We start from the raw sequence: 20,820 nt of genomic DNA on the forward strand, positions 1-20,820 counted from the left end.
ACATGATTAATCCTATATGTGACCCACGAATGGTTTAAAATAAAACGTAAACAGGATTTAAAGCGTATAATTCGAACGCACTCATGTTTCTACACTACCAATGTTTTGATTGGTCCTCGGGTTGCAAGAGTAGTGCGGGCTGTAGACATGAAACTCAGCTTCTGGTCCACCATCTTGGGGCATTCTCGACGGATAAACATGGGGCAGGGATACGTCTAGATCCAAAATGGCGATGGTTTCATAGTGAAGGGTGACGTTTTCGACCAATCACAAGGCGGCATTCATCCCCCCAAGCGTTTCCGTCCTGCGCCTCGAAGTCGAAGGCCGCTTGAAAATCGCTCGAATGGCTTCACGGAGGACGTTATCGGAGCATTCTTTGCTTTTTTGATGTGTTTCTTTTCCCAAAACAAACCCGACGCTACACGATTGGACATATAAAGGTTTGCACTCGGAGTTGAAGACGAATTAACTGCGTTGCAATCGTGTTTTTGTGGATATCGGAGTCGTCTTTCCTCTTGTCTTCTTGTTGGTGTGATTGCTTTTTACAAGCTAGCGCTAGCCTAGTTTCTGTTGGGCTGCTTTTAGCTGCCATGGCGCTTGCAAGTCTATGCGGATGTCTCAGAGACAGTTTATGTTAAATCGAACTCAACAAATGGGAACATCTAGCATTGGCTGAACACACCCTGGCATTAATAAATCATTGCGATCCCCCTTTAAGGAAATTCATAATTAGGTAAGTGGGGCTATTTTATTTTTTGTTGTGTTTGGTTCACACGGTTTTCGCGGTACCAACAACAAACTGGCTATAGCTGTATTGTATGCTAAACTAAATGTTGTGATTAGCAACAAAGGTCAACTGCACCACTGTTTAGCCATGTTGTGAGCATACATACGTATGAAAGCAAATCAGCATTTTAAGCGTGTTGCTTTTTGTTGTTGCTGTTTTTTTTAATTATTTAATTTAGCTTTTTTTGTAGCATGTGTTAAACGCGATCGAATTCTTTAAACTGTAGCAATCTTGTACACTATTCTCTTGATAATCAAACTATTTTGGAACACGTTGTTGTGTTGGCTAACCAAGGCCCGCGACCTTTACTTATTTACCGGTTTGACTTCATAGTCCTGACGACACAGTCACATAATACCCCCCCCCCCCCCCCTTTTTATTTTTTTAAATAAACCATTTTCATGACTAAAAAGCAGGATAGCAACCAATGGAATGTAACAGTTTCCATGAAGATGTTTTTTAAGCTCAACTTGTTTTTTTCGCATGTAATGGTAAGAGGTGTGGTTTGTCATTAGATGTCAACTGTATTTGCTCAAGTGGTTTAACTGCATGTGACTGTTTGTGAAAGGGTTAAGCTATGGTAAGATATGGTGGGGTTGTGGCTGAGTAGTTAGGCAAGCTCTCCCCTTTGGTGCAGGACCAATGGCGAGGAAAACACTGCAGTGCTGCTGCTGCTGGTATTTTCCACAGAGGTACCCGGCCGGGTTTGTATCTAGCGTTTGAGTATACATGTTGATAATGCTGACTCATTTTTCACTTTTTACCCCCAGATTAAAAACCTCCCACTTTAGCTCTGTCCACTTTTGTTCGTTTTGTGTTTTTGCTGCTTTTATGTTTTAATGATTTCATGATTCCATTTACTTTGATTTGCTTTGTACTTTGTGCTTTTGCTTTGCAGTTCTGTCTAATCACCCTCTTGCTACTGCCACAATGTAATTTCCCGAATAGGGGACGAATAAAGTTATCCAATCCAATTCAGAAGGTATGAGCTATAACCTTTTTGGGTGGGAGCTTGATCCCCCCCTATATCTGCTACATTTGGAATTTGAGCAATTGCTGTCATAGTCAAATATTTAAATAAAAAACGAACACTCTTAATGGTTCTCAGAGCTGGCAAGCTCCGTCGATCCCATTTCAGAAATACCCACATCCCATTTCAGGAGTTTTATGTTTTTATCAGAATTTCATATATGTAAAAAAAAAAAAAAAATAACGGCCAATTTAAATCAAATTGTTATTATCATCATCATTCACAATTCACTTGTGCTACAGAATTAATCTGCAGTTGAATCAAATGCGTAAGGAAGATGACGGAAGCCGTAGCATTGGTGTTAATTAACACATTTAAATTGGAAATGTGTCACTTTTCCGAAATGGTTGCTACAAGAAATGTTGGCGTCATTTTTGGGGGATTTCTGCATTTTAGGGAGGTTGTCAAGAGTCCCGGAGTTTACGTTGCTTGTCCGGAGAAAACTCTTGAAGTTGGCAACTCTGGGTACTGATAGCTTAAGAATTCAAAATGTTGTTTTTCTCTGATATTTGGAATGTCTTATGTTCTGTTAAACAGTTTAAATGCTCGCAAAAAATCCTTGCTGGTCTTAAGACTTATTGGATCTCTTACGTTCTTTGCAACTTGTCTGTTTCAGTGCAACGGGGGAGAAAACAATCCATTTGTGTGTTTATTTTGTGCAAATCTTAACCGTATTGATTACCTGATGATCTTTTGTTAGGCAAGTATGAAAGTCGTTGTGAAAGCTTCACATTCGACGGATAGTGTCAGTTACAACTTCCTCGATGGAAAATTGAGCAAGAAGATAGTACGTGTAACAAAAAGCCAACCTATCTGAATGAGATTTTGTTTGCCCTCTTTGTTTTGTTTGCTGCTATTCTGTGTATGTAAACGCATTTGCCCGTATGTTCACGTTTTTTTTGTTTTTGCTTTGTACACCACCAAGTTCATGACAATCCTAGAAATAACAGTTGACATATTTTTTTAACCGGAGTCTAAGTTTGAGAAATTACAGACATCAAGTCTGCATTCGATACTTCTGCAATAACGGGGTTCCAGATCAGATAGTGCCACGGCGGTTTCAGCTATAGCATACTAACGTGCAATATTCATGGTGGTTTTTGGTGGTAATATGAATTTTATTATAACACTGTGATATGACGAACTTGAATATGACAGAAAATGTCGCTATCGTTGTAGCAATGTAATAAGCAACAATTTCAATCTGGAAAAGTAGCATACAACAACTCAATTGTAATTTGTACGTAAGCGTGGAAATTATTCAGAAAAGTATTGTGATTATTCTCAAAGACCGAAAAAAACTTGACGGCGAACTTATAGAGTACTTGCTGGGCAACGTAGTTGTGCACTCAAATCACAAATTTTAGTGTAAAGCTCCTGTGCCTAAAATATTGGCCAACGTAAACTAGTGTGGTTGCTTGGGCTAGCTCTTTGCTGCCAGTTCAGACATGTAGGCGTAGACACTTCACTAAAGAGAGCATTTTATTGACGCCAATGTACCAGGTGGGCACCATCTTGGATGAGTCAACTTTTATTGTGATCTTGGTGTTCCTTCATGATAGATGCGAATTGGCCATGACTAAGGTTAAAATTGTGAACTTAAGAGTCCTTACATGTAACTTAATCAAAAATGTATTTTGACATTAGATGCTTTTATCTGCCAAATGTGCGCTTTATTAGCTCTTAGCATTCCGTCTTTATAATGTTATATTTCATCCTACATTGGGCTTACTTGTGGCTTCTATGGCAGGGGTGGGAAAAGTATTCCGCCAAGGGGTGTCGTAGGTGCAGGTTTTTATTCAAACCCATAAAGCGGACACCTTTTCACCAACCTGCTGTCTTACAAGTGCAATCAGTGGCTTGCATTCAGGTGCTTCTTGTTTCAGTAGAAACCCCATTGACTAAACTGTCTCTGCTGGATCGGTTGGAACAAAAATCTGCACCCACAGCGGCCCTTGAAGACCGGTTTGCCCACCCCTGTTCATAGAGAGTGCATGGGACTGTGTTCCTAGGCCTGTTACGACAGCACATTTCCTCGTCTGATGCATTGTTGCATAAATTATTGCTAAGAGGCGATCTCCTGTTTTTAATTTTAAAATGTTCACCGGAAGTCTGCACACTGAGATCCGAACTGTAAGCTTTATACTCAAAACAAAAAGTGCACTTGTATTTTCCCAACACGTTTTATTAAATGTCTTTAATTTTCATATTTTCACATAGGTTGCAAATGCTATAGACTAGCAAGCCTGTCACAATATGCAATAAGTCCATAAATTGTGTGGTAATCAAAAATTTATTTTCCCAGCTGCAATTTATTGCTTCATGCATGCTAAAACCTTACCCTTTGATTGCATGTGAGAATACAGTTACACAGATGTTAATCGGTCATCAACACAACGCAGAACTAAAGTTCAGTCGTAAAAAACCTGAAAACGCATCTCGATTATGCATTGAACATTGTTAGCATTGCTACAATGAGGCTAATGGTGTAAAACCACATACGAACCGACTTATTCGGCTATGAACCAATGGCAATATTCTCCAAAATGCAATCTTTATGGTTGAAAGGTGACACTTTAAATAAAAACAGTATTATGTCGTCCTAACTTCTCTTAGGTTGTGCTCATGTGCTGGCCTACCACTGCATAACTGCATATTTTTTGCCAAGTCTTTTTCACTATTTTCAAAAAGTATGCTTTGCATTTCTGGCATGTTACTGCTTTTCCAGAGTGCCGTGTCTGACTTGGCTGGGTACTTTGTAATCTTCATCTAAAAAGGGAATCTTGTTTTTGCAATTGTTAAATATTTATGCAGAAAAACATCTACTTTGGTCATGTTCACCTTATTTTCGTAATCATTTGTGATGGTATAAACTCTCCATGTTAGATTTTTAACGTTTTAATATTTTTTCCTTATGGCTTTTGATGGCTTGGTTTTAGCTTTCTGTTACTTATTTCAGTCGCAAAGGAGTAGCCAATGCCTTGCCTCATTCACGTGACTTTAGTTGGCATGTAATTTCCTGCCAGAACTGTAACCCTGCCTCAACATCCGGTGAACTAAAGTTCAGCTGTATGGTTGAATTTTAAGGCCAAACAAAGACAAAAATGAAAAGGCCCTACCAGAAGGTCATAATATTAGTCATACATTAGTGATACTATAAAAAAAATAGTTGCAATATTAAGAGATGACTGTACATTATTTCAGTTCTGCCTTGCATGACTAGTGACAATTCTTGTTATTGCTTGCCTCAGCAATTCTGATTTACCTGCTGGCTTGAAAAATTTACACGCGGCGAAGAACAAGGACAGGTTGCAGTTGCTTTATCACTAAAATGTAATGGGACAAACAGCAACTCTGCCATCAACAATTTAGTCATCATAGAAGTTGTTTGATGCTTTACGACATTGGAAGCGACACTTGTGTTGCTTTACGACACTATCTTTTGAATTTCTAGTGGATGCGACTACTAGTGCGCCTGGAAATATTTTTACTCCAAATAACTTCACTAGCAAGTGTAGAGTCAGATACAATGTGAGAAAAAGTGAAATGCAAATGGCAACGCTATCTCACAAAAAGCTATGTTATGAAATCCAAGATGAGCCTGTCCAGTTTATTGGAGTTTTATTTGATTTATAAATAGGTCTCTAACTTAGTATGACGAAAAATAATGGTAAGGTGAGTGATTTTAACTTTTTTTTTTAACTATACCACTAACTCATTTATCAGACTGCACTTTATATACCCCTACTCGGCATATATTTAGGTCAGGACTTTGAGTAAGAGTGGAGTGTCCATGCTGAATACTGTACATTGCGGTCGTATCAAGCTCATCAAGAGCAGCACAAAGTTAGGTCTACCAGCTTTTACATTTGCAAACTTTGACACAAACATAACATTGCCACGGGAAAGAGAGCTATTACAGTGGAAACAAGCGCTGGTCAAACAGCAAATATTTTGGAGAAGTACCAAATTCCCGATTTAAATCAAAATTCACACCATTGTTGCGGCTTCCGCCATCTAGATTCAACTGCACTGTAAACCAGATGAATTTGTTCTCCATAAGGGAAGTAAGTATTATTAAGGCTGACTAAACCACCAGTCATTTGTTTTGAAACAAATCCTATCATTTCCGTGGTTGTTCTAAATAAAGTAGGAGTACACAGCACTGGTAAGCCTGATCAATATGCCTGCTTCGGATAACCGCGAAATTAATGGCAATTTGGATGAAACTTCTAATAAAGAAGCTAGACACTCGCAGAAGTTTATTGGTCCGTATTCGACGAAATATCCCATGTTGAAGCCGTCTCCAATTGGACCAACATTTTCGGAGGTTGGCAGTTCGGATATCTTAATTTACCTTAATCTTTCTCCTTTCTCAGCTCTTTTTATGAACAACTTTTTTTCCTTGGTAATCGCTTTTTTTACTCGAGCAGCATTGCTCAAAGACAGTTTTCTTCTCTGGGGCCATTATATGGGGGAAAAAGGAGAGCAAAAAAGGCAAAGATTCCCCCAGCAGACAAGTCTGCATTAGCTAAGCAAAAACCCTGGACCTTGGGACTAAATGGCGGACGAAGCACGGCATGGTAGTGTCATAGAATATGTAATAGAAATTCAGTAATTTGGCCCATGAATTCCATCTTCAGCGCCCACATTGTTCATTTACCTATTTTAATTGGGAAATGTCCATATATAACATGGAGATGTAACCTCTGTCATAAAATTAAGGGAAGATACAAAGCCAAACTTTTGCAAATGATGCTCCCTTAATCAAAGTTTTTGTGAGGAGGGGTTCAATCCTGCGCTCTGGTCATCCTGTATAAAGTTTGCATTTTCTCTCCGTGCCTGCATGGGTTTTCTTGGGTACTCCAGTTTTCTATCACATCCCAAAAAGCAAGCATAGTTTCCGCATTGAACGCTCCAAATAATGTACAGGTATGAGTGGGTGAGTGCGTGTAAATGTTCCGGGGTGCTTTGCAATTGGCTGGCAACCAATTCAGTCTGCCTGGCTAATGCTCACAGTTCGCTGGGATTGACCATCAGCATACTTGCGACCCTTCTGGGGACAAAGGGAATGGAATATGAATAAATGAACAAGATATAGATGGCGATTTGTCATGTGAATTGTTCAGTAATATAATGTATACAAAACAATAAAGGCCACAATTTTTTCAGGGGAGATGCATGTAGTAGTAAAAACATTTGAAAACTAGACGCCGTTGAAAGTGTTTTTCATTTTCTAGCTATCATTACTATTTCTTTGGGATGTGCATCCTCTTAAATAAGCCTAAAGCTATCAGACTTAAGAAAAATTCAACATTTTGTATTTAAGTGTCTGGCAATTTTATTTTTGTGTTAAATGTTAGTCAACTGTAAGGACTGTTCACAATATGCCAATATTGTCAGCATTTATCAGCATCATATTATTCTTGGTTAAGTACTTTATGGCTGACCCACAAAAATTGATCGGCCATTTACAATTACACAGCCGTATTTTAGACTTTTTTGTGGTCTTTGTCAGAAAAGAGTTGTTCGAACGTTCTTGGGACAAACAGCCTCTGCAGTAGACCATAAAGTGAGAGGATGTTGCAGTGCTAGGTGGGGGAGGGTGGAGATGTTATGGCCTGGCTGAATCTCAATCATCAAGGCCCTTTAGTGGGGCTGGCCTTTTGATGGGCCAGCTGCAGCCATTCATCTCACCATTTACATTGAAATGCAACAACAGGAAAGGGGGAAGGAGAATTGGGAGGTGTGTGTCTGTGCTTGTTGGATGTGAATGAAATGTAAAGACATACCTTAATACTAAAGAGAGGAGGTGCATCAGTTTATGATTACAGTTCCTAACATGTCTAGCCAACTACCTTTTGTTTTTCCATAGCCTGCTGTGGGGGAGTATACCTAACCATAACAAAGGATCTAAGCGCCCTTTTTGACCACTGCGTGCATGTGCAGACGTCAGCTCTTTTCTGTATTTACAGCCAGACCGCTGGCTTTAAAGAAATACCATGTGATTCATGTCTAGCTCATTTTAACAACACATAGATACACCTATTGTTAATTCTGCATTTGTGGTATACATACCTCATTTAGTGATATTTTCTCAAGGCAAACCATATAGGTTATCAATTAGTTTACCACATTCCCCTGAATGTGTCATGCTTTCTAGCACCGGAAAGGTTTCAAGAGCATTCTGACAGAGATTTTAAAGAGCATTGCTTTCTAAACAAAACAATTTTGATGGTGAAGTAATACAGTTTATTGCTTACTGCTTCATTGATACTAACCCAACTGTCAAAAGCATCACAAAAGTAAGCTGAATATACAGATGAATTAAAACCATAAACAGTTGATCACGCAATGAAATGACATATTTTGCAAATTACATTTATTTGGGAGGGTATCCAGGAGTAATGTTGATGGCGCTCCTGGACTTTTCCAAACGACAGGATATGCTTTGCTTATTCCTCATGCACAAGACCTTGAATCATAATAGACATGCAACATTGTAGTAGTAAGCAGGTTTTTATGAGGCTACGTGGCACATGTCAAGGCTCGTGCTGTGCATATAGCCACTCCCTATCTCGGCTTGTGAAGTTGCCCGAAGAGTTATTTTTGAACATGAATTTTCTTTATGAAATGTTACACAGACTAAAATGCCTACTGACGAATGTATTAATTGATGTAATCTGGGTATTGTCACAGTACTTGCTTGTTGAATTGACCCCAAGCCCGGCATCTCCAATGTTAAGCCGGTCAGCCCATACATTCGCACGACCCTTGATGCGTGGCTGTCATGGCGGCCATAGTTCAATCATTCAGTAAGATGAGAAAGTGTCTCGAAACCTTTGACCACTGGTGTACACGCTCATAGAATTTTTCCCGAAAATGAGCACTTCATACAGTGAGGAGCATTCAGTGTGACCCTGGAGCTTGAAACAGAGTGTTTACCCCTTTTTCTGGCGTGTCACTTTTTACCGTTATCAATGTACGTGCATGTATGTGTGTGTTTACGTGTATTCATATATTTATGTTTATATTGTACATATTTTCAATCATTTTTCACAAGGAGACAGACAATCATTCTCACTCACACCCATATCTAGGGACAATTTAAAGTGTCCAATCCGCCTACCATGCATGTCATTGGAGTGTGGGAGGAAACAAGAGTACCAGGAGAAAACCCATGCAGGTCTGGAAACATGGAAACTCCACACGTGGACCTGGGTTTGAACCCAGGACCCCAGAGCTATGAGGCGGACTCAATCCGCCTGGCCGCCCTTTTGTTCAATCATAAAATATCTATATTTTCATTATGTAGAGCAACACAGAATATAGGTAGAATGCTTTGCCTGCAAAGCATTACCACACATCACATTCCATTTGAAGATGTTGTCTTTTTTCTTTGAATGAGATATTTTTCATCTCTGTGAGCTTGTTACCTTGACAACAGCAGAACATTTTTATCAAGGGCTGTTGTACTTGTGTGTGCGCATGTTGAAGTAACCATGGCAAAGCTGTGCTGAGAAAAAAATTAACTGTGTCACAAACACTGCTTTCTCCTCATTGCAGCTTTACCCCTCCTATCTGTCATGCCACAATTGAGAACTCCGCTTATATAAAATAAGGCCCTGAACCTATTGTAACAAAAGTTTGTTTTATTGGTTGACAAATGCACATTTTCCCATTATTTTATATATCTCTACCTGACTTCTTGCTCTATGCCTTATAATTACTCCTTTATTAACTCTCGTTGACCTGCTCTTTGCATTTTTCTTTCTTGATCTTCTATTGTGTTGAGTTGGATAGGGGATCATTTTCCTTGGGTCCCTCCCTGACCCCATCAATAATATCTACGCTTTTGTTGAAGTGATTTGTAAACTATGTTATATCCCACGAGCCCTCCAGTGTCTGCTTTCTCCACCATTGTTGTTGCATTAAAAATCAGCTAACTACATCTAAGTAGTAGCGTTATTACAACAAGTTATAATTCCTATTTCTTGTATATATATTTCAGGCCAAATCACACTTGTTAGGCATAGCCACTTGTGCTTTCAAATGTATATTTTCCAGTTGTGGTCCATTACATCATCAACAAAGCAACTGTTTGTGTCTCGGCTAACTGCAAACCTTTCAGATTGCAAACCATGGACTATAAATTGCATTTTTTTTAAATAGTTTGGCTGGGTGTGCAACTTCTACTCCAATGCGAGTCGTGTGAAATTATTTACATGGTATCATATTCCACGTGTTATTTTACACTGAACAGTACAAAGGGCACACCTACACCTGTGTTGATCATTTACATTGGTGGTGGGTGGACTATTTTTGTACTGTCATACCTAAACCATAGCGGTGGGTAGGTTACAAGGCTATGTTGTTCTTTGGGCAGTCGGCTATCCATATGGCCAAAGTACCTCACCCTAAAGTCAGGTACTAGCTCATTTCAGTTGAGTTTAATTCAAGTCCATTAGTGCAAACATCCCTTTTTTAATGTTCACTTGTGCATTTCTCCCATCTCTCCTTAAACTACTAGTTATTTCCTCTACTGACATTTTGTTTGTGTATTGGGGGGACGTATTCTGTTTACTGTATGGATTATTGCAATCTATCAATCCTCCGATTCCTGCTGGGGATCTGTAATAGGTTACATGCCAGTAAATACACAAATACCTACAGTCTCATCCGTCTTGCCATGTAGGACATCTCAGTGAGGTCTGGCCTTAATCCTTTCCTACGCATCCACCTGCTATGCTGCTTCTTACTACTTAATGATGCGGTGTGATAGGAAGACAGAGGGACTAAGCATTTTCTTCTCTATACACATTATAAAATATCAATTCCAAATACATTGTTGTTCACTAACCCACGGACTACTACTAAGCTACGTTTTAATGTTATTTTACCAATTTTGAATTGTGGTCTTATTGCATCGAGTTGCTACACGGACAAGAATATTATTTATCCCAACACTGGGCCTCTGTTGAATCTGCTCCCATGTCCCGCCTCTGAAATCCTGATAAACCCTTGTCCTCATACTTGGAAGTGAGCAGGGGGATGGGTATCTGTCCAGAATTGTTGGTAACATGAGCACAGCTATGAAGGCTGTTAGGACCAGTTTGCCTCATTTGTTCCACTGTCTTGTCTGGTTAGGTTTTGCTTTGTGAGTAACTATTTTGTTTTATAGCCAACCCGTGCAAATAATACCTTCGCTAATTGTGATCTAATTTTATTAGAACATATACAATTCCCCCTAGTGTGATTGTGTTTGTATCCTTGTGCCCACCAGTTGGCTGGCAACCAATTTAGGGTGTCCTCTGCCTACTGCCCATAGTTTGCTGGAATAGACTCAAATGCCATTGGGCCCCTAACAATAATAATAATAGTTTATAAGCAGAATGGGGAATTAATAACTGAATATACAAATTTTGTTAGGCAAAACCCTGTCGTGTGCACCCTTGATTTTGACATGTAGGCCTGTCACTATAGTTTCTCCTTATAGAATTATTGTTCAGCATCTAATTGAATAGTCACATGAATACTTAAAGGTCAGAAAAATACTTCAGTGATTATTCTTTATTAAATTGTGTCAAGAGGGCCTTTTTGCCTTTCCCTCAATAAACATTTTTTCTTTTCTGTCATGTTTCAGAATTCCGTGGACACCTGAAAATAAACTGGTCCCTCTCTTTTTGGATTTATCTTACTGACGTTCTTCCACAGCCATGGAATCGGTATGTTGAAGTCCCTTCACTAAACTTGCTTCTTGTATCATGAAATAGGATGCATCTGTTTATCTTTTGTTCTTAGGTATTTTTTTAATGTGTTTTGCCATAAACAAATGAAAAGTTACTCATTTCGCATTGTGAAGCTAATTTTTGCAGTCCTGCTGTTGAGCTTTTTACACTGATATCTTGCTGGTTTTGTCTTTTTATTGACTTATTTATTTATTTTTAAGGCACAGTAACTGCTTAGGTTCAGGGGGACAGAGTTCCCTTTTTCTATACCTTTTGGAAATGCTGAACACTGATTAGTCATTGCTGTTGCAAATCACAGAATGTCACACCATGGCAAATCAGTTTTTGTAATGCAATTCCTCCAAAAGACGGCCCTTTCAGAGGCATTCCAAGGCACCTTCTTTGGCCACTTTGGAAAGAAAACTCAGTTATGGGACATATTTAATTGTCTTTTATTTTTTTCAAAAAATTGTTCCTGAGGTTATACTGAATTTAGTAATGCGTTCCAAATTTTCCTGCCATAGAGTAGCCTTTTGTTGATCTACGTAAGGGTAATATTTAAGGATAGATTTCTGTATGCATACATGTTCATAATGCAAGCAACAGACATCCAGGCTGTTATTATGTGTGCAGAAGGCTGAAAGCACGTCTGGCTGACTGAAAGCACATTAGTGTTCTGTTCTATCCGTTGGAATGCATGTGTTAAGTACAGTGCTTAGTGGATACTAAACCTGTGTATTGCTGTCCATTGTCAGAGGTTGTGGTATTGCAAAGGAAAAATAGGTCACTGTTTCACTAATGCAGACTCCAGACAAGTTCCAACAAAATTGCTTCATTATTAGCAAGTATTTTACTAAACATGGATACCAGATTTTTTTTATTGTTTATATCCATCCCAATAAAACCTAATGTGAGTGATGGCCATATTGTGCATTTGAAATGCAGCTTGAAGATCTTATTTGTGCGCATCGTTCTTTTTTAAAGCTGCTATGTCTATTGGATACTTGCTGGACAAAAAAAGGTGTTCGACACAATTACATTGGTGGTTTGTGATCGTTTTTCTCCTGTATATATCATTTATTTGTATTTTCCCACTCTCAGCAGCTCTTCTTGTGTTTGTGGCATTGCACCAGCCATAGCTGTTTCTGTTTACTTCCCTGAGCTCCCTATATCTGCTTACTGTCAGTGGAAACCAAGGAAACTGATCACAAAGCTTATTATGGTTGCCAGGAGTGGAATACACAGTATGCCTTTGGGCACGCAGGCACTTACACGCACACCAATGCACCACCCTCCACCATTCCCTCATGTGATGCCAGTCACATGGTTTCCAGGCAAGCAGCTCAGTAGATCAGATTCGAACTTTTAAACACCTTAAGTCCTTCACATGGGCTACACAGTTAGCGCAAGTATTAAAAGTGTCTGTTGACATTAATTGTCATGTGAAAATCCTCGGTTAATTTAGATCAGGGCTTGCTTCTGTCTAGAGCTAGGCAATGCAATTGGGATTTTGAGAGCTTACCATTATAAAAACATTAAGTCGGAGAAAAGAAAGCAATTGGTAGCATGAGTTCAAAAGTGTTCTATAATCTATGTTGTTGTTTGACATGAAAAATGTCAAGTTTTGCTGAACATGAAGCGTGGTAGGACCCAAAAGAGAGAGTGCACTGACAAAATTTTAATGACTGAGGAAACATGGGGAAATGAAGCGCACAGGGCGTGGCAAGAGACAATTCGACAAAGACAGACCAATACACGGGGTTTAAATAAAGACATGGGTTAACGAGACAATCACAAACGGGAGATAGACTACGAGTGGGAAAATGACAGATGAACGCAATGGCCAATCACGGGTACGAGCCACACAAGGAAAAAAACGCAACAAAGCCTATCCCTAACCAAACAACAAAAATGATTATGTACAACGGATTTTTAGATTTCAGTGAAGAAATAATTGGTAGTTTACCAATCTGACCATACATTTGTAGACTACCAATTGAAGGACATGTCCTCAATTATTGTCTTAATTTAAATGTTAACAAGAATATATGACATGAACACTTGAATTGTTTGAGTTTGCAATACCTTCAAAATATTCCCAAAATGATGCACACAAATGTCCTCACAATAGGATAATGCATGACCATTTGCCAACAAGAAGTAGTATATATGGCATTTGCACTGACTAACGGAGAAAAAAAACACTGGAAAAATGCAACGCTAAGCCCAGTGCTCGCAGAGACATTACAAAGAGGGAGTTGCGACCAGAGACATTACACGAGGGAGTTGCGAGGAGAGAGACATCTGAACTTAATCTGCTGCTGTCTAACATAAAGCGGACCAGAAATGTACCAGATTTGGAATTAGGGTGTTGGGCTGCTAAGAATTTGGGTAATGTCCGTGCGAGCAGACATTGTTTTTACACACAGCTCGTGCTGGCTACATGCTGGTAAATAACACATTGATAAACTCTTCATTATAATTGTTCTAGACAAGCTTATGCCCATTTTGATACAAGGAAGTCATAGTACATGTAGTCTTCAGACTTTCCATTTTGTGCAAATGCATTATATACACCACACAACAACCAAAGATAACCCACCACTTTGTGTTAGTCTTGAGTGCAAGCAGGGCACTCACCCATTTATGGATATTTTGGAACACAGACTCTGTAAAAGAATGTTACTGGACTCCAGTGTCCAGTCCAATTCCTGTAGCAACTCCCAATGTCTTTATTCCACCTATGAAAGGCAAAGAAAACTACTAACTCCCATAGTGGCTCTTGCCCCCCCCCCCCCCCCCACACACACACACACACACAAATACTGAGTACAATACAAGTTAATTCAATGGTTTTCTGTACCGCTTATCATCACAAAGGCCGTGAGGGGTGTTGGTCCATATCCCACCGAACTACAGGCATCATGCGGGGGACACTCTGAATTGGTGGCCTGCCTATCGCAGGGTACAAGGAGACAGACAACCAATCACGCTTGCACTCCTACCTAGGGGCAATTTAGAGTCTTCAACCAGCCTACCGTGTATGTTTGGAGATGTGGGATGAAACCAGAGTACCCGTAAAAAACTGACGCAAGCCCGAGGAGAACATGCAAACTCTACACAGGAATCTCCAGACCTGGGTTCGAACCATTGATCTCAGAACTATGGGTCCTACCTGCTATATTACAACAGTTTGTTTTGACCTTGTTTTTCCCCACCTTGTATATTTTGCTTTGTATACTGTAAATGGAAATATATTTTTTTTTTTTTTGGGGGGGGGGGGGGTAGATTTCTCTCCTTGACACTAAGCGGAAATGTCCATGACTCTCCTGGTTGTTTGAAGCAGGGATGCTTGATTAATAAAACAAATGAGACCTGCAATTGGAAGATATTGGTATCAACAGATATTCTTGCTTAGGGACTGGATCTGAATTTTTAAACAGTGTTGTTTTTATTTGAAAATGCAACTAGCTGAAACTATTTTAATCACATCATTCACTCTTCTTTTTTTGCCCCTTTTATATCATTCATCTCTGAACTGGGACTTGTTTCTCTCTGGAGATTAATGTGTGCACTGGGCAGCAGCTCTGAGCTCAGAACTGGGCCCTCCTGTCATGTTACATAACTCGCTCCGGGTAGAGCGACTCAGCCTTGCCCGGCTGGAGAGATGACTATAGGGGCTTTGTTTTGCCCACCTTCCCTTCTTCCTCCCCTCTTCGGCTTCTCCTCTTGCACTTCAGGCAGACTGCACATTGATACTCTATAGAAGGAGTCTGTTTTCAGGAAACAGGCTAGGCACTGTGACCTAGAGTGGAAGAGCGCGAATAGCAACTAGTATGATGCGGCTCTCAAATCTTTGGCAAATGAATCCTAGGTCTATTCGAGGTCACTCAGTTGACGTGAATGACTTTGGTACTAACCAGTTCTGACATATAGTGATTTTAGTAATTTACCTATCGGGTGCTCCTGACTATAAGCCACCATTATTTATTAATTTGTTCATATATTGGCAGCACAGGACCAAAGAACTGAAAGATTGTAAATTTTCTTCCTTCCTCTTCCAGAGTCTCCTTAGTCCCTTAGAGTATAAAACTTATTAGAGGTTCAAAGGTAAACCGATTTGAATGTTATGTAATTTATGTGAGACCTGAGTACATAATTGTTTAAAACAAGGGATTCTTATATTATATCCAATAAATATACTATTAATCCAAAGTATAAATGATATAAAAGTATAATATATATATAAATGTGTGTGTGTATATATAGATCTATATTGTTGCATTTTTATTACCAAATCATTGAAATACTGCTATTATTCTTGAAATTTACTATAATTTTGAGGCTGTATTGTTCATATTTCTTGTGACTACATTTCAAATATTACACGTTGTATTCCATTCTGCAGTGCAGTGTTCGGACTGTTATCAAATTCATATCACGCGGGAGCTCTCTTATTTATTTTTTGGAATAGGGTGTTCTTTGGGACTGTTTAGTATGAGCCAGAAGTCGCAGTTAAATGTGGCCACCACCATACACCGTTTAGTTGTGATTACTTGCATTATGGGGGCTGACGACTTTCGAGGAGGAAAGGATAAGATAAAAAATGTTGTCTGTCTGTTTTCCTTTTAGTCCTACATGTTCTTGAAGACATACTGGCAAAGTCATTTATAATATCTGAAAACAACATATACAACATTTATAAAAAACAAAATCCTGTTATACTTTGACCCTGACTGGTGCTTCATGACATGCCTTCTTTAGAACCGCCAACTTTTGACCTTGGTTTCAAGTAACTGTACTCTGGTAGAAATCCCAAACCTCTGCTGGGACCAACTGATCTTATTGTCTCTCACATTATAAATCTCCACACTTTTCTTCCACATTATCGTGAGCCAAATTAAGTGTTGATGACTTTTTCAGTAACTAAAACATTGCTTTCTGTAAATTGCAGCGGTTACATCGATGATTTTCCAAGTTATGAGTTTTGTAATTTTGTTGTTATGTTCGGCTCCTGGAATGGCTTTAATACATTGCGTCATGCAGTAGTCTGATTAGGATTTGGGCAAGGGCCAACAGTCAGTCAGGGAAATAGAACAGGAAGCAGATGGAGCAGTTTTGGCTTAACCCTTCCCACGCCACTTTATCCTCTCGACCCTCCTCCAACCCATAGGCTATTTTGAAGAATGGAAGGCAGGGTTGTGACTCTTTAGTGGGGGAAGGTAAAAACAATGCTTCTTAAAGTATTAAGTACAAGATGTGCTTGCCGAAAAAAGCAATACTGCTACACAGATCCAACATACGTGTGTAGCAAAGCAACCATCACTTCCAAATAACCTTGTCTTGCATGATGTGATTTCATCAAGGGTTTTTAATGAGCATACCATTTATTTAAGTTCTTAGAAGTTTCTATATCTTTCTATAATTTTATTCTCATACGATTTTCCTCCCAGAACATTACAATGTATGAATTGTAATTTCCCATGGCACACATGACCATCTGTAACGGCACACTAGTGTGCCACGGCGAATGTTTGGGAAACACTGGTCTAAGGTGCCTGCTTTTTATATCCCAACAATTAACATTATCGTCAAAGAACCTACTAGATCAAATCAGTGTTCATAATGCATAATCAGTATGTCAGGTTAAGGTATGAGTTTTGACTCATGGCTAATTATACAAGGGCTTCATTAAACCCTTGTCCAGATAATGCAGCTGCAAAATCATATGGCCGGGCAAAATGAACACATTTAATTTCACAACTCTGTGTGCTTGCACATGTAAATAAGAAATTACAGATTTCTTAAGAAAAATAATAATATTATTGACCTAAACCCAAACATTGGCTGCATGTAAATGAGTCCATACAATGGAGCTGGGGTCACCAACACCGGTCTTCGGGGCACTTATCTAGTCTTTTACACATTTCCCTTCTCCAACACACCTGATACAAATAAGTAGGATCGTTATCAAGCTTCTGGAAAGACTGTTGATAAGTTGAATCTGCTAGGTTTGAGGCAGGAGAGATGGAATATAGACTGGATAAGGGGCCCTTGGATACGGAGTTGGTGACCCCTGGAATACAGAATCATTAGGAATACAGTTTCAGGGCCCCGATTTGACGGTGACGTTTCGACCCCAAACGATCGTGTTGCAGAGTGGCCTCGCCTCCGTGACCGTGAAATCAGAAAGCAAAAATATAAGATTTCCATTCCAAAGACAAAACAACTTTTAAGACTGTTCAATATCAAAAGAAATTTACTTTGTTGACAATCTTAATGACTCAAATACTAAAACTTAAGAAACATTGTCCTTGTTGTATATTATTCACTTTTCAAGCCTTGCATCCATGACCCTTACTGGCTGAAGTTGACTACATGTTAAGGAGCTCTCTTAGCTTCATTATTCAACATTTGACCCAGTTAGTGGGTTATATTTAGAAATGTTGGGGAACAACACTTGGTTAGCACGATCACTGAAAATACCCAGTGATTTAATTTGTGAAACCATTGTAATGAATGTCATTCTAAAGCAAAACCTCCTGCCTTTGTGCATACACAACGTTCCAAATTATTGAATTAGTGATTGTTTCTCATTTTTCCCAAATAGTTTATCCAAATAGAACTCACCATAATCTCCAAGACATATGCTCTTGTGATTACAATTCAGAGTATGTATGGTTTGACCAACAAGGGGAGATGACAAGTATATATTTTTTCTGATTTAAATTATTCTGCCTGACTTGGATTTAGTGTGTTTTCGTGATGATAAGGCACATTTAAAAGTTGAACATTTTCTCCAAAATGGAAAGTCTACCTTGTGAAGGTGAAGCCAGGTAAAGCGCCTCGTGTGTGCACTAAATTATACAGTCTGTAGATTTTTCTGTGTGACTTTGACGTACTCTACGCTTTACTGACTGGATGGATTTTTGGGTGTGCCACAGGGGTCCGCTGTTTTTTTAGTAGGAAGGGTGGCATTAAAACGAGCACCGAAGAAGTAGCAAGTGAAAAAGAGAAAGACAGAGAAAATAGAAAAACAAGAAAGAGAAAAAAATGTTTTTATTAGACGCAAAGCATTGTTTTGAGTGGCTGCAATGCATTTCTGTTTGGCCATTAGTTGCTAAGGGACGAGGAATCTGAGCCATGAAAGCAGCCATGAATGGATTATGCATACCTGGCTTAACGTGTCTGCTAGCATTGTTGTGCTAGGACAGTGAAAGGTAACCCCAAAAGTCTGGTATTGAATTTGCTGGACTCTTCATGTCGAGGACAGAAAATTGTCTTTGACGGATTTGTAAATGTTTCAGCTTGAGTTATCAGGTGCACACTGTACATTATTACAATGGACAACCAAATTCACTTTTGCTCCAGCTACCTTCATAAAAATATTGTTCCATGGTAGTGTAAATTTGATGTTAGCAGCCAGTGTATTATGTTTTCCTGTCATATTTTAGTTTGCGTATGTACTGCCTTAATGATGCGTCCATCAACCCAGAGCATCTTGTGTATGGTTAAGACAGAAATTGCACCCAGTGCTCAGACATCACCTTTGATATGGTGCTGTTTATGGACGTTAAAATATGTTAGTCTTGATTTTGTGAAAAGAGAGCTAAAGCCTGAGCAGGACCATGTTTGCAAACCAAAGACAGTTACTTCCCTTTACCTGTGATGTTGTATAATTATTGGCCAAGAACTATGAAATGGAATGTCAATAATTATCTCTGTGTATATGGTGGCATCACTAATTCTAAAACATTTCAATATGGATTTTTTTCAACAATATTACAGTATTTTCTATCTTAATGCAGGATGGAGCCTGATTGCCCGGCTTTCTCATTATATTTTACTCTTCAGAGAGAGAAATGTCCTTTGTTATATCGATTTTATTCCTCCTGAAGATGTAGACTTGTTTGAATTGGAACAAAATAAGTGCCAGTTGCATGTTTCTATGTGCACAATTATAGCATCTACTCTGTATTTAATTCAGTTTTATTTAAATACCTTGGTACTGCATTTTCTATGCTTGAAAAGTGCGAGGTAATTAACGATTTGATTTGATTGCCATATGCTAACATCACTAAAGTTTTATTCTCGTGGTGAAATTTATTTTTAGGGCAAACACTACCAAGCTTGTTTTAGTTTCCATCTCAAAGTATTTCAGTTACTTATTACACAAGAATGTAAGCCAACTGGGGTAAAAAAATATTTTGGATAGTAAAAATTGGATAATGTGCAATAAAGGCAGTCTAAAAGGAGCCACAATTACAGACAAAATATTTCTGTTCCCATATAAATATAATGCATTTGCACTGTCTTAATTTAGTCACTAATGTATATAATATATAATTTACATAAAGGTAGGTGTATATAAGTATGTATGTGTGCATGCTGCTTCTAGCTTGTCTTACCTGTTTTGTTAGCACTGTTATGTCAGTGCTGTTCTTGAACGCACCACTTGGTGCATGGGAGCAATTGTGAGATTGTGAACAGCTGCCTTTGCAAGCAGTCGCCAATAAATCTTGATGTTGTCCCTTGGGTCGGTACAGATTTTAGCTCTGTGGAACTTAGACTCTGACCTTGCCTTGCAGTGCTAATGCACTGACTTTACCAGTAAAATGTCGGAATTTAAAAAAAAATCCAACAACTCTGATTTGGAATCAGTTTTTGCATTGGCCATGCAACAATTGGCTAGCAGCGAATAGAAATGTGATGTGGCGTTGTGTATATTTGATGGAACTGGAAACCATAACTGGGTGACTTATGTGACTGGTTTAGACAAATTAAGTTGCTGGAAAAATTACAGACCTGTATTTATTTACCATGTAATTAAGTGACTTTTTGCATATTACGATAGGCTTACAAGCAGCTCGCTGCACCCTGTCCATGTCAGGGGAGGCAGCCAGTTCCACGTTTAAGATCTCAGGTATTGTTGATGGGCAGCCAAAAGAGTTTGTGGAGAGCCAGATCTCGCAAACCACATGTTCTCAACCCCTGTCTTAAAAGAAGCATGAATGGAAAAATATTACCATCCAACACTATGCGCGCATCCCCTTTCTGTGAGAAGTAGCACAGGTAGTTAGTGCCAGTAAGAGAGTAACCAAACCACATTTTTTTTCTGCTATTAATTATTATTATTATTATTTTTTAAGTTCAGAAAGGTTCTGTAGGTTCGACTCAAAGAAGAATGTATTAACTCACATGATGGGCACCAGTGCATCATAGCCAATGTATAATCTGTAGAAATATGATCCTAAATAAATGGTCACACGCTTGTG

The 20,820-nt window shown here is 38.9% G+C and overlaps 1 protein-coding gene across 4 annotated transcripts in view; it reads left to right on the forward strand.

Moving 5' to 3' along the window:
- The first annotated feature begins 301 nt into the window (after nt 1–301).
- ankrd11 (ankyrin repeat domain 11) overlaps nt 302–20,820 on the forward strand; it is a 57,420-nt gene continuing 36,901 nt past the window's right edge. For 2 of the 4 annotated variants that reach the window (XM_077712579.1, XM_077712581.1), the window contains exons 1-2: nt 302–733; nt 11,461–11,542. The gene's annotated coding sequence lies outside the window, so the exon portion shown is untranslated. Of the gene's footprint in view, nt 734–5,324; nt 5,493–11,460; nt 11,543–20,820 lie in introns of those variants that run through there. The other 2 variants (XM_077712582.1, XM_077712580.1) reach the window with 2 other exon arrangements.

Source organism: Stigmatopora nigra, chromosome 3 (genome assembly GCF_051989575.1).
Source record: "Stigmatopora nigra isolate UIUO_SnigA chromosome 3, RoL_Snig_1.1, whole genome shotgun sequence".
NCBI lineage: Eukaryota > Metazoa > Chordata > Actinopteri > Syngnathiformes > Syngnathidae > Stigmatopora > Stigmatopora nigra.